Genomic DNA, 13,629 nt, shown 5'->3' with positions numbered 1-13,629 from the left:
ATCATATCCATACTCTTCTCCAGCTCTTACACCCTTATCGATGTAAACGTTACATTCCCCGGCAACCATCCCTAAAGCAGAAACCTACTCGAGAGTGCCCAATGCTCCCTATCTGTGTTAGTGTCTCCAGGCACTATTGCTATTCCTGTCTCTGTAAGCTTTGACAGATTGTTCAGCTTTCCGGTACATTTAATTTCCAGAACCTCAGCATCCGACATTAACAAGTGTCTTCATTAACTACAGCCTTCTATATCTCTGTTCATTCATCAATTCTATACAACTCTCTTAATCTCTGTAAATAGCACAATTCCATAAAATACTCCCTGTCTGCATGAACTGCCCCAATCCTACACTGAGAAGCCTCACTGTCCTTTTGATCTCCCTGCATCTTTCCTGACTCCATTGAATACAGCTCATCTCACGTCATAACTCCTCTAACTCATATGTTACTCCACATCTTTGTGATATTCTTCAGTTACTGCAATTCTCATTACTTATCTCCAGAGCTTCCATTCCCCTGATCAATGTAAGGTTATTGATCCCTTGCAGCATGTTTAACACCTGTAGCAGTCTCCAACTCCTCAACGCATCCTGTCGCTGTAACCTCCTCAAATACTACAGCTCACTCTCTATGTAATATCTTCCAGTATCTGCAATCCTGTTGATTTCTGTAACCTCCTCCAGAACAGCACTCCAAATGTCTATTAACTATTGGGAATTCTTCAAACCTGCCTTCACAGTTCTCACTAGCTCTCTGAAATCCTGCAGCCCTACAACCCTCAGTATCTCTGGCTCCTCCAATCCCGACAATTCCCCCCGGCTGTGTGAACTGATCCAGCCCCTTCAACTCTCCCTATTTCACTCACTCCTGCAGTTCCAACTGTTATGCATGTCAGTGTAATCCCCAGCACCAATAATCATCCCGGACTCTATAAACTCCTGCAGCTTTAACTACCACCCCATCTATGTAATCTTCAGTTCCTCCAATCCTCTCTTTCTCTATAAATTCTGGTAGCTCCAAATACCAACCCAAAAATCCTCTCTTTCTCTAAAACCTTCTGTAGCTCCAACTGCCACCAATATCTATATAATCTCTACTCCCAACACATGTCCCAGTCTCTGTATCTCCTGAAGCTGCATCAACCATCCCTATCTGTTTAATCTCTAGTCCTTATATTCCTCCCAATCTCTGTAACTTTCTCAGGACTGATAACCCTGTATCTCTCCTTGATATCTTTCAGGCCAACAAACTAATTGATGCCAAACCACTAACAGTGATCTCCAATCACCCGAACTGTGTAACATCCTCCAGTCTCTCCAATCCAGCTTTTCTCTGGTAGTTTCTCTGGTGTCTGTATTCCCCTTTATCTCCGGTTACAGATCCCTGCTCAGGAAAACAATGTCTCAGTACCGAATCTGGAAGAACACAAGAATCTTCATTTTATCAATACTTTTGCCTCATTTTCTAAAATTTAACGACTGCAAGTTCAACCTTGTCCACCTCTTCTTATCAATGTCCCTCCATGTTGAAGAACAGCCTGGTGACCCTTCTCTGGGCTGCCTCTAATGCAAGGACATTTTCCCTCCAGTTATGGGACCAAACCTGTTTACAATGTTCTCGGTGTGGGCTGACTGGAGTCCTCTATAATTGTTACAAGCCTTCTCTATTTTTATTCTCCATTCTCTTTGGAATCAATGTCAGCAGCTTTCCATTTGCCTTTTCTATGACCTGCTGGCCCTGTATGCTACCTTTCTGAAATTTATACACAAGGATTCCCACGTTACTCTGTGATGTAGCTTTCTGCAGTTGATCTGAAACCAAGGGGTGACAGCAATAATCAGGAAGGTGCTGGAATGTATGGTAAACGACATGCTAAAAATGCTAACTACACACTTAGAAACCTATGGAAAAAGCGCAGTCCATAAGACCATCATGTATAGGTGCAGAATTAGGCCATTCGGTCAATCAGGTCTTTTCCACTATTTGATTATGGCTGAATTGTTTCTCAACTCTATTCTCTCACTTACCCCCATTACCCTTGATCTCCTTACTTATCAAGAACCTAGCTGTCTCTGAGTTGGACACATTGAATCACTTCGGACACACAGCCCCTTGAAGCAGTGAGTTCCACAGATCCATCACCCTCTGGCTGAATACATTCCTCCACATCTCTATTCTAAAGAGTCGTCCCTTCGCTCTGAAGCTGTGCCCTTGGCCCCTAGTATCTCCTCCTCGTGGAAACATCTTGCCCACGTCCACTCCATCCAGCCCCGCCCCCCCCCCCCCCCCCCCCCGTTAATCTGTAAGTTTGAATGAGATTCTGCCGCTGCGTCTGAAACTACATCAAGTGCAGACCCAGAGACTTCACCTGCTCCTCATATGATACGAATTTCATCCCTGGAATCTTCCTTGGAAACATATTTCTCGTACCCCTTCACATCCTTTGTCCAGACTCTTAATGGTGCTGGGCAAGTTGTTGGAGGGAATCCTGAGGGACAGGATGTACATGTATTTGGAAAGGCAAGGATTGATTCGGGACAGTCAACATGGCTTTGTGCGTGGGAAATCATGTCTCACAAATTTGATTGAGTTGTTTGAAGAATTAACAAAGAAGATTGATGAGGGCAGAGCAGTAGATGTTATCTATATGGACTTGAGTAAGGCGTTTGACAAGGTTCCCCATGGGAGACTGATTATCAAGGTTAGAGCTCACGGAAAACAGGGAGAACTAGCGATTTGGATGCAGAACTGGCTCAAAGGTAGAAGACAGAGGGTGGTGGTGGAGGGTTGTTTTTCAGACTGGAGGCCTGTGACCAGTGGAGTGCCACAGGATCGGTGCTGGGCCCTCGATGTTTTTGCCATTGACATAAATAATTTGGATGCGAGCATAAGAGGTACAGTTAGTAAGTTTGCAGAGGACACCAAACTTGGAGGTGTAGTGGACAGCGAAGAGGGTTACCTCAAATTACAAAAGGATCTGGACCAGATGGGCCAATGGGCTGTGAAGTGGCAGATGGAGCCCAATTCAGATAAATGCGAGATGCTGCATTTTGGGAAAGCAAATCTTAGCAGGATTTATACACTTAATGGTAAGGTCCTAGGGAGTATTGCTGAACAAAAAGTCCTTGGAGTGCAGGTTCATAGCTCCTTGAAAGTGGAGTCGCAGGTAGATAGGATAGTTAAGAAAGCCTTTGGTATGCTTTTCTTTATGGGTCAGAGTATTGAGTACAGGAGTTGGGAGGTCATTTTCGGGTGTACAGGACATTGGTTTGGCCACTGTTGGAAGATTGTGTGCAATTCTGGTCTCCTTCCTATCGGAAAGATATTGTGAAACTTGAAAGGGGTCAGAAAAGATTTCCAAGGATGTTGCCAGGGTTGGAGGATTTGAGCTACAGGGAGAGGCTGAACAGGCTGGGGCTGTTTTCCCTGTAGTGCCGGAGGCTGAGGGGTGACCTTATAGAGGTTTATAAAATTATGAGGGGCATGGATAGGATAGGATAAATAGACAAAATCTTTTCCCTGGGGTCAGGGAATCCATAACTTGAGTACATAGGTTATAGTGAGATAGGAGAGATATAAAAGAGACCTAAGGGGCAATTTTCTCACGCAGAGGGTGGAACGTGTATGGAATGAGCTGCCAGAGGATGTGGTGGAGGCTGGTGCATCTGCAACATTTAAGCGGCATTTGGATGGGTATATGAATAGGAAGTGTTTGGAGGTATATGGGCCGGACGTTGGCTGGTGGGACTAGATTGGGTTGGGATATCTGTTTGGCATGGATGGGTTGGACTGAAGGGCCTGTTTCCATCTGTACATCTCTCTATGACTATGTGTAGAGTGTAGTTCCAACTCTGACTCCTGCGGAGCTCCGCTCATCACCAGTTCCCAACGTGAAAAAGACCCCTTTCTTCACACTCTCTACCTTGGCCAGACAAATCCTCTATCCATGCTCAGCATGTTGTTCTGAAACGGAAATTTCATTTCACACACACTGCTGGATTTATTTTTTTCTGTCTGGCTGTCAACAGCAGAGTTTCACCATTACCTTCCCATCTGTGATTCCCTGGAGAAGGTGGTGGGGAGCTGCCTTCCTGACCCACTGCTGTCCTTTGGTTGTAGGGACAGACACAGTGCTGCGAGGATGGAGCGTGTCTTGGAGGGCACCTTGAAAATGCTGGTGTTCCCATGCACCTGGAACTCCTGTCCTTCCAGGGTATAGTGGTTCTGGGTTTATGAAATGCTGTTGAAAGGGCCTTCCTGAGTGACCTCAGTGCTACTTGTAGATCCTTCATTCATTGGTGAACATGAGCTTTGTTGGCTGAGCCAGCATTTATTGTTGATTTGGAGTTGTCCCTGAGAAGGTGGTGGTGAGCTGCCTTCCTGAGCCACTGCACCAGCTGTTTGAAATGTTGTTATCTGTGTAGCCACCAGCAAGCGCGACAACACTCCTCATGTCTGTAACTGCATACAGAGAATGCAGCTCTCCCTTTCATATCTGACATCCTCCCCGCCATATAAATGACAGTTCCTCACAATATCTCACCTCCTCCATTCCCATCTGTGCTATAGATCACTAAAATTTCTTTATTCTTGTTTAAACTTCTGATCACCAAAAAATTCTCCCTTTTTAAATTTGTAACCCCTTCAGTTTCTGTTACTCTCCATATAACTGTAATCGATGATAGCACAGATTCCCTTACTAAATCGCTGTAATTGCAATGGTTGCATGTGCTAAATTGGCAATTTTCTTCCTCCTTATTCATCTCAGGAGTTCCAGCTCCTACAATCCCACTTTGTGGAATGCACCAATTCTCTGCACCTCCTCATTTCCTTGAAAACCAACAGTGCCCCAAAGGCTTATATTCCCCCAATTACTGCAAGTCTTCTCACTCTGTGACATCCAAGTCTCTCACATCCAAGTCTCCATCCAAGTCTCCAGGACAAGACAACCCTTGCTGGATGTCAATTTGCATTTGTTGAAGTCTACACATATCTGTAAGCAGTTCGGAAAGACTCGACAAAGCTCCGTCATGAACACGCCACAATCTCTCTATTTCCTTTGCCTTCTTCAATGTCTGAAACTCTCACTGTATCTTCCAGTAAACTTCTTAAGTTGCTGCAGGTCTACGTAGCTCCCCAGAAAACCTGTTACATCCCATATAGTTCACTCAATCACTGTAACACCCTCTGCTCTGTCTAATCCTCCTCTTTTCCACAATCTTCCAGGCACAACAGCGATCCTGTAAGAGAGCAATGTGGAATGGGATGTTATAAATCTCAGCTGAGGCTTGAGGCCTACCATTACCTGGGAGTCACAATGGGACGGAACCTGAGAGAGAGCAGCACAGAGCGGGAGAACATACATTAGCAACGAGGATCGAGGCCGACTGGGACTTGGAGTTGGAGAAACAGCAGAGCAGGAGGCTCGAAATCAACACCGAATCACAGAGGGAGTGACCATGTGACCGAACAACTTGGAGTAGGAGCATGAGGCTAACTCACACCTGGGAGTTACAGAGGCAGCAAAGTGGGAGGATATAAATCAGCACTGAGGATCAAGGCCTAATCGTGCCTGGGAGTCACAGAGACGGTGACCCTGTGAGGGAGCAGAGTGGAGTGGGAGCTGGAGGATTACATGTCCCTGGGTATCACAGAGACGGTGACCCTGTGAGGGAGCAGAGTGGAGTGGGATCTGGAGGATTACAAGTTCATGGGAGTCACAGAGATAACTTTATACAACTGGGATCTGTCTGCGCTGAGTTTGAAAGACGTGCAAGAGCCATCACAGAAAAGGCTGTAAGTTCATTGGCTGATAAAAACACCGTTATTAGTCAGTTAATTGCTATACGTTAGCAATTTTTTTTTCAACTTCTGAAATAAGGGTTGAACACAGAAATAAGAAGGAGAAGTGAATTGTGAGCCAATATAATAAATTACCCTCAGTAAGCCACAGTTGAATAAGGGACTTAACAATATCGTTATTTCCCGAATGTTAACTTCATTCTAAGTAATTAATTAAGTTTCTCCAGACATATTACATTTTAAGACATGGCAAGACATATTCGTCAGATGGAAAATGTCATCTGTTACATTGGGAAATCATAGCCCCTGCTCGTGTCCTAGATGGACACTGGGTCATAGAGCTCAGATAGCGACTACAGACTCTGGGGCATCTGTGATGCTGAGAGGTAAGTGGATAGCACACACACACACACACACAGCAGACCACCCTGCAGACATGACTGCCTGGAAGGAGGAAGGGTCTGGGGGACTAGGCAATCGGAGGTAAACAGTCAGTGAATACAAGAATATCATGGTGTCTCCCTCCCAATACAATTTCCCAGTTTGGAAGCTGATGAAGGTGTAGGCTGCTCAAGGGAGGGCAGTCAGAGCCATGTCTGTGGCCCCACAAGCAGCCTGACTGTACAGGATCGGAGGGAGAAGGAAGGAGGAACAATAGTCACAGGGGAGACAGGAAAGTGAAGAAGGTGTCAGCGTGTCTGTAATTCCAGTGAAGTGGTGTTAAGAATGTTACTGTGTCTGCAGGACATTGGTCTGGGGGACAGTGAGCAGTCGAAGGTCATGTCCATGTTGGCAGGATTGACCTGGGTAGGAAGGGTGAAGTGGTCTGGTAGTCAGAATTTTGGGAGCTTGGTGGATGGTTAGCAAGCAGGTCTGAAAATGTCGCAATCCCTGGAATACTCGCAGTTCCGTGTAAAAGTGAGAACAGGACTCGGAGTTTTAGGTAGATGAGAGTGTGACTGAAACGATGGTGCAGCAGGACGGGCTTCAGATTCCTGGGACATTGGGACTAGTTCTGGGGAAGGCAGCAACTGTACAAGCTGGATGGGCTAACGTGACGGAGCTGGGATTGAATTTCTTACAGGGGTTTGGAAGGGATTGAAAATAACATGGTGTGTGCTTAGGATACAAAAAGGAATAGTAGAGGAGACTACCAGGATTCTCAAAATAATGGGAGATATAGTTGGTACTAATTTACAACAAGTTTAACACTGGAAGATGGAGTAAGAAAGAAAGCCTTAATCTGAGGTACTCTGCATGGACATGAATACTCGGAGTGTGGGGAGTTCCAGTTGCATATTGCTGTGTGGTAATCTGAAGTACTAATCACCTCGAGCTGGCTCAAGGAATGACATGACTGGGTGTTAAATACTGCTGAGTATAAAGGATTCCAAAATGATAAAAGGGAAGGAAAAGGATGAAGGTAGAAGTATTGGTTTAGATTAGCGTTAGTTAATGGGTCCAAGAGAAAGAGGATCCGTCCAAGGACACAATGAATTTGGCTGGAGCTACACAACAAGTATACAATTACACTTTGAGGTACAGTCTGTCGGGCAGCAACCAAAGAAATGATGGAGAATAAATATGCAGGATCATTTGAGGGCGATGACAATACTACAGGTTAGTTATACTGAGAAACCTAATGTTTCCAGATACAGACAGGGATACTGGTGGTGAGGGATCACGAGGGTCAAGTGTTCCTGGATTACATGAAAAAGAGTTCACTGCAGGAGTATGTGTCCAGCCCAAGAGAGCATGTACTGTTGGATCTGGTCCTTGGGAAAGAGGTGGGGCAAGTGGATCCAGTGTCAGTAGGGGAACGTTTTGGGGCAAAGCGATCATTTTATTGTAAAGTTCAGAATGATGGTACAGAATGATATGCAATAATTGAGAGTGAGAAATATTAGTTGACTAAGAACAACCTTCAATGGGGCAAGGATGAAGCTGGGAACATTTCAACAAGGCCAGTGAAATGGTAGCTTTAAATAGTGTGAACCAGGTCAGATGTAGCTGTCATTATGGAGATGGGGCTGCAGTGTGACCACGACAGATCTGGATAATCAAAGGTTTTCCCCATTTACACAGGAAGGGTAAATAGGCCAACACAGGGAAGTAGCATTGTGTATAAAGGATGGGATCAGTATTATTGTGATGCTCATCAATTTACACGCTGCTCCTCCCTGCCCTCACCACTCATCTCTGTGTATTGATCCTATCTGATGTTGGTAACCTTTGAAACCTTCGTGGGCGGCACGGTGGCACAGTGCTCAGCACTGCTACCTGACAGCGCCAGAGACCCGGGTTCAATTCCCACCTTAGGCGACTCTCTGTGCGGAGTTTGCACGTTCTCCCTGTGTCTGCGTGGGTTTACTCCGGGTGCTCCGGTTTCCTCCCACAGTCCAAAAATGTGCAGGTTGGTGAATTGGTCACGTTAAATTGCCCGTAGTGTTAGGTGAAGGGGTAAATGCAGGGGGATGGGTCTGGGTGGGTTGCGCTTTGGCGGGTCGGTGTGGACTTGTTGGGCAGAAGGGTCTATTTCCACACTATAAGTAATCTAATCTAATCTAAAACTTCAGAAAATAGCACAGTACAGAGGAGATCACACTGTCCGCATTGTAATGTTGTTTTTTAAAGTCCTCGTTCTGTCTCTCTGGATGCTGTCGGACTTCAGGTGCAGATCCGGGCACCTTTTTAAAATGGTTTGAGAGTTTCTGCCTCTACTCCATGTGTGACTCCCAGGTCTCGACCATAATCTGTGTGAAATAACAACCTTCCTCACTACTTTTACGATATTTCGATCAATTGGATTCAATATTCGCCACTGGTAACTGAGCTCTCCAACAGGAACGAGGTGTTCTCTCCCTTTCTACCCAGGGCCCTGACAATATGTGCACCACAATCAAATCTCCTCTCAGCATCCTCCGTTCCTGTCTTTTCTCATAACTGCACTTCAACTTTCACAGGATGAAGAATCTACTCTGTACCCTCTCCAGTCCAATTCCATCCTTCCATGTGATGGGGTGACCAGAACTGTACACAGTCCCCAAGCTGCTACTGAACTCATTATTTATACAGTTCCTGCATAGGCTTCCTGCTCTGAAGAGTATTTTTTCTGACAGACGAAATAATGCCATTTACTACAATAAAAAGATTATTGGTGTTTCTAGCTACCTTCATTTATCTGCCCACACTGACCATACTCTCATTTATTGTCCATTCCTCTCTATTGTTGATTACCCAAATGCCTTGCATTGCACTTCTCTGTGTTGTTTGCTTCATTCACCTGGACCCCATAGTTTCTGTTTTTAAACAGCCTGCCATGGGCTCTCTCGTCAACTCCAATAATTCACATGCAGTAACAAGTTACTGCCTCAAACCAACACAGTCAGATTAATTACACACAATCTTCCGTGAACAAATCCAGACTGACTGTCCTGGAGTCCCTGCGATTTCCTCAGTGACCGTTTACCCACTGAGTTAGAATTCCAGCCTCGAACTATTCAGTCAGTCCCTTGCTCCACATTAAACAAAGCTGCGGTATTAGCCGTTCTCCAGGTCTCCAGCATCATCCCTTCACCCAGGGAGGATTGGATAATGTAGGCAACTATAAGGCAGGGGATTTTCCACGGCTCCTTTTACGAGTCTGGAACATTGTGTTACCCCTATTTTAAGGATTTGAATCTCCTGTAAAATTCTCCGCTCCACGTTTATAGTTCCCAATATTTCATCCCTATTTTGATTCAGACAGACAGAAACCTAAACCATCTTATGATTTGGTCAAGTCCCATTTTAATCGAGTTTCATGAAGGATTACTCTCCACAAGGTGAAGTGCATTTTCTCATGATACCATCCCCAATCTGCCTCATTAACTACCTTCCCTGCCCACGTGGTCTTCCTGTCATCTGACATTAACCTGATGTTTTTTGCCTCTTTGTCATAACAACTGCCCACTGCCTGGATATCCCAGAATGCACTGGACTCCCTGTTAAAGTGCGCATCTTTAAAAACTCATTATACTCTTGGACTGTCAATCCGTAACTGCCCTGGACGTGGCAGAGGGGATAAAACTGGGGCCCCATTTTGTGGACAAGCCCCTGATATTCTGGTGATGACATGGTGCAGGAGAGGGACATTATTTTCCTCTAAGTCTGGCAGGAGAGGCCATGGCACCAGACCCTGCCACCTTCGCCCGTTGTTGACCCCTGTGTCAGTGAAGTGCCAGCCTTCTGGGTGAATGCCCAACATAGTAGGAAGGAGTTCGGTGACCTTCCCCACTCCACCAGGGTAAGTGCCACTATCTGCACTTCGTGCCCTCACCCTCACTCTCTCTGTTACTGCACCCACCTCCTACCAAGGCTCATGTTCTCCCACTGAATGCAGTACCTTCTCTCAGTCTCTCTCTAACTGCTTCTCTGTCCCTCTCCCCAACTCTGCCTGGTGTCTGTGCTGCCTACTCACTCACTTAGGACACCTCGCTACCTTTCCCCCAGCTGTACCAGCTATAACAAATAATTCCACCTCCCTTAATACTGTTGGTAATTCTCACATTTCGGAAGGTGCTGCCCCACACGAGAGCAGAAAGAGCCAAGAGGGATAAGTGGCTCCCCAACATTCAGCTCCTCACCCCATCACAGGGGAAGGATCCTGACCCTAACAACCACAAGAGGCTGACTGACCGTGTCCGAGCTCCTGGACTGGGATCTGAGACTCCCCCTGACTCACTGTGCTGGGCACCGTGACTGACCGTGTCCGAGCTCCTGGACTAGGATCTGAGACTTCCCCGACTCACTGTGCTGGGCACCGTGACTGACTGTGTTCAAGCTCCCGGACTGGGATCTGAGACTCCCCCTGACTCACTGTGCTGGGCACCGTGACTGACCGTGTCCAAGCTCGCTAAATGGGATCTGAGACTCTCCCTGACTCACTGTGCTGGGCACCGTGAATGACTATGGACAATGATACCAAACTTCCTGGGTTTGTGTCTGTGTGAAACACCAAGACAATACAGCAGGTGGGTGAGCCTGGTAGCTCTGGCCTAATTGTAACACTGCTAAAGGCTGGGTAAGGCAAGGCAATAATTCTGCGAGTATTCATGTCAGCTCAAAGTGAGTGTGTACAAGCACGGAGTGAGAAGACCAGAGGGACAGTCCATCAGCTGGGTGTGTGTCTCTGAGCTCAGTGTCCTCGCAGCAGTACTGAGCATGTACAAACACACAGTGAGCAGCCTAGAGGCACAGTCCATGAGTTGTGTGTGTATCTCTGAGCAGTGTCCTTACAATTAGAGTTGTCAGTTGTCACTGTCAGTGGGTCGGATATGTGCTCGGAATGCATGGTGAGGCTGGCACGTGAAAAATGCCAGCATTGGTGGGTGTGGAGTACATGTAGTTTCTGTTCGTGCATTGTCACCCGAGACGTTGGTGTCCAAGAGAGAAGGCCGCATGAGCAAGAAGCAAGATGGAGTCACCAGTTACCAACTATGGCATCCATGTCAAATTCTCCGTATTGAGTTTCCCCACAGTGGGAGGGAGGATATGAAGGTGAAAATTGATGAGGAGAGATCTACAATAATGTGGCTGTTGATCATCAGTCATCATTCAGTCAGCACCTCGCCACTGCTGCACTCAAATCTTGACTTAAAGAACAGTCCAGCACAGGAACAGGCCGTTCCGACCAGCAAGCCCACACTGACACATGATGCCCTTCGAAAGTTAAAACGAAAGTTTTTGATTCTACACATTGTATGTCAATCCTTTCGCTGCTTTCTCTTCTCTGTGCCAAGATACCTCTTAATTCTTGCTATATTAGCTCCTTCCCCTCTGTCAGTACATCCCAGTCACTTGCACATTCTGTCTGGAAAAGCAAAAAGAAACTTACCTATCATGTCTCCTGAACTTTCTCCATTTTATCTAAAACCTATGGTCCCTAGTAATCGATATTTCTCCTCTGGGAAAAAGCCTCTAACTGTCCTTCTTTCTAACCTTTGACAGTTTTGTAAATGTCTATCAGGTTGCCCCATAGTCAATGATGCCCAGATGCAAATAAACCATGTTTGTTCAATTTCTCCTTCTGGCTAATACAGACCAGACAACATGCTGGTAAAACTTTTTCATATCCTCTCCAACACTTCCACATCGTGTGGCAAAGAGTACTCGACAGAATATTCCAATGTGCCCGAAATAAGTTTCTCTACAGCTGCAATATGACCTGGTAATTTTCATACTGCATGCTCCGATGCCTGTCTGCAAGTTTGCCGTCAGTCTTCTTGATCACCCTCTCCACCCGTGTTACCACTTTCCGGGAACTGTGGAGCTGTACACATAGATCTCTTTGGATGTTGATGCGGCCAGTAGTTTTTCCATCCACTTCTCTCCTGCATTAGACCTTCTAAACACATCACGTCACAGTTGTCCAAATATAGTTAGAATCTGTGTTTTCTCTGTCCAAGTCTGTAGCAGACCTATATCCTGCTGCATTTTCTGGCACTCATCCTCACAATCTGCAACTCCGCCAATCTATTTACAGGTCTCCAGTCACAAAAACACTGTTACATCACTACTCTCTACTCTATGACCAAGCAGTTCTCTATCCATCTTAATAACTGAGTGCAGATCCCATTTCACTTCACCTTCTGTAGGAGCCTGCCATAAGGAACCATATCAAAGGCTTTGCTAAGGCCCAAACGGCTAGCATCCAAGCCCTCATCAATCAATTTTCTCACTTCCTCAAAATAATTAATCAAGTTTGTGAGATAGGATCTTCCCCACACAACTGAGTTGCCTGTTGCTAGTAAGTCCATACTAGAGTACTGTTGGAGCTGCACTCATTCAGATAATTGACTATTCCATCATATTCCCGACTTGAACCTTGGAGATTAGATTAGATTCCCTGCAGTGCGGAAACAGGACCAGCGACCCAACCAGTCCACACCAACCTTCCAAAAAGTAACCCACCCAGAACCATTTCCCTCTGACTAAAGCACCTAACACTATGGGCAATTTAGCATGGCCAATTCACCTGACCTGCACATCTTTTACCTTTGGGAGGAAACCCACAAAGACAGTGGGACAACGTGCAAGCTCCACACATTCACCCTGAGTCCGTGGTGCTGTGAGGCAGCAGAGCTAACGACTGAACCACCATGCCGCTGTAGATGGTTACAGTAGAGAAGGAGGCATGTTGGACTGTGATGGTTACTGTACAGTGGGAGGTATGTCGGGCCGTGATGGTTACTGTACAGTGGGAGGTATGTCGGGCCGTGATGGTTACTGTACAGTGGGAGGTATGTCAGGCCATGATGGTTACTGTACAGTGGGAGGTATGTCGGGCCGTGATGGTTACTGTACAGTGGGAGGTATGTCAGGCCATGATGGTTACTGTACAGTGGGAGGTAAGTCAGACCGTGATGGTTACTGTACAATGGGAGGTATGTCGGGCTGTGATGGTTACTGTACAGTGGGAGGTATGTCGGGCCGTGACAGTTACTGAACAGTGGGAGGTTTGACAGGCCGTGATGGTTGCTGTGCAGTGGGAGGTATGTCGGGCCGTGATGGTGTCTGTACAGTGGGAGGTATGTCAGGCCGTGATGGTTACTTTACCGTGGGAGGTATGTCAGGCCGTGACAGTTACTGTACAGTGGGAGGTTTGACAGGCCGTGATGGTTGCTGTGCAGTGGGAGGTATGTTGGACCGTGATGGTGACTGAGCAGTGGGAGGTATTTCGGGCCGTAATGGTTAATGTACAGTGAGAGGTATGTCGGTCAGTGATTGTTACTGTACATTGGGAGGTATGTCCCGTTGTGATGGTTACTGTACAGTGGGATGAATGT

Source organism: Chiloscyllium punctatum, chromosome 6, assembly GCF_047496795.1.
Source record: "Chiloscyllium punctatum isolate Juve2018m chromosome 6, sChiPun1.3, whole genome shotgun sequence".
Lineage (NCBI taxonomy): Eukaryota > Metazoa > Chordata > Chondrichthyes > Orectolobiformes > Hemiscylliidae > Chiloscyllium > Chiloscyllium punctatum.
The sequence above is the reverse complement of the archived record's forward strand: the minus strand, read 5'-3'. Positions refer to the sequence as shown.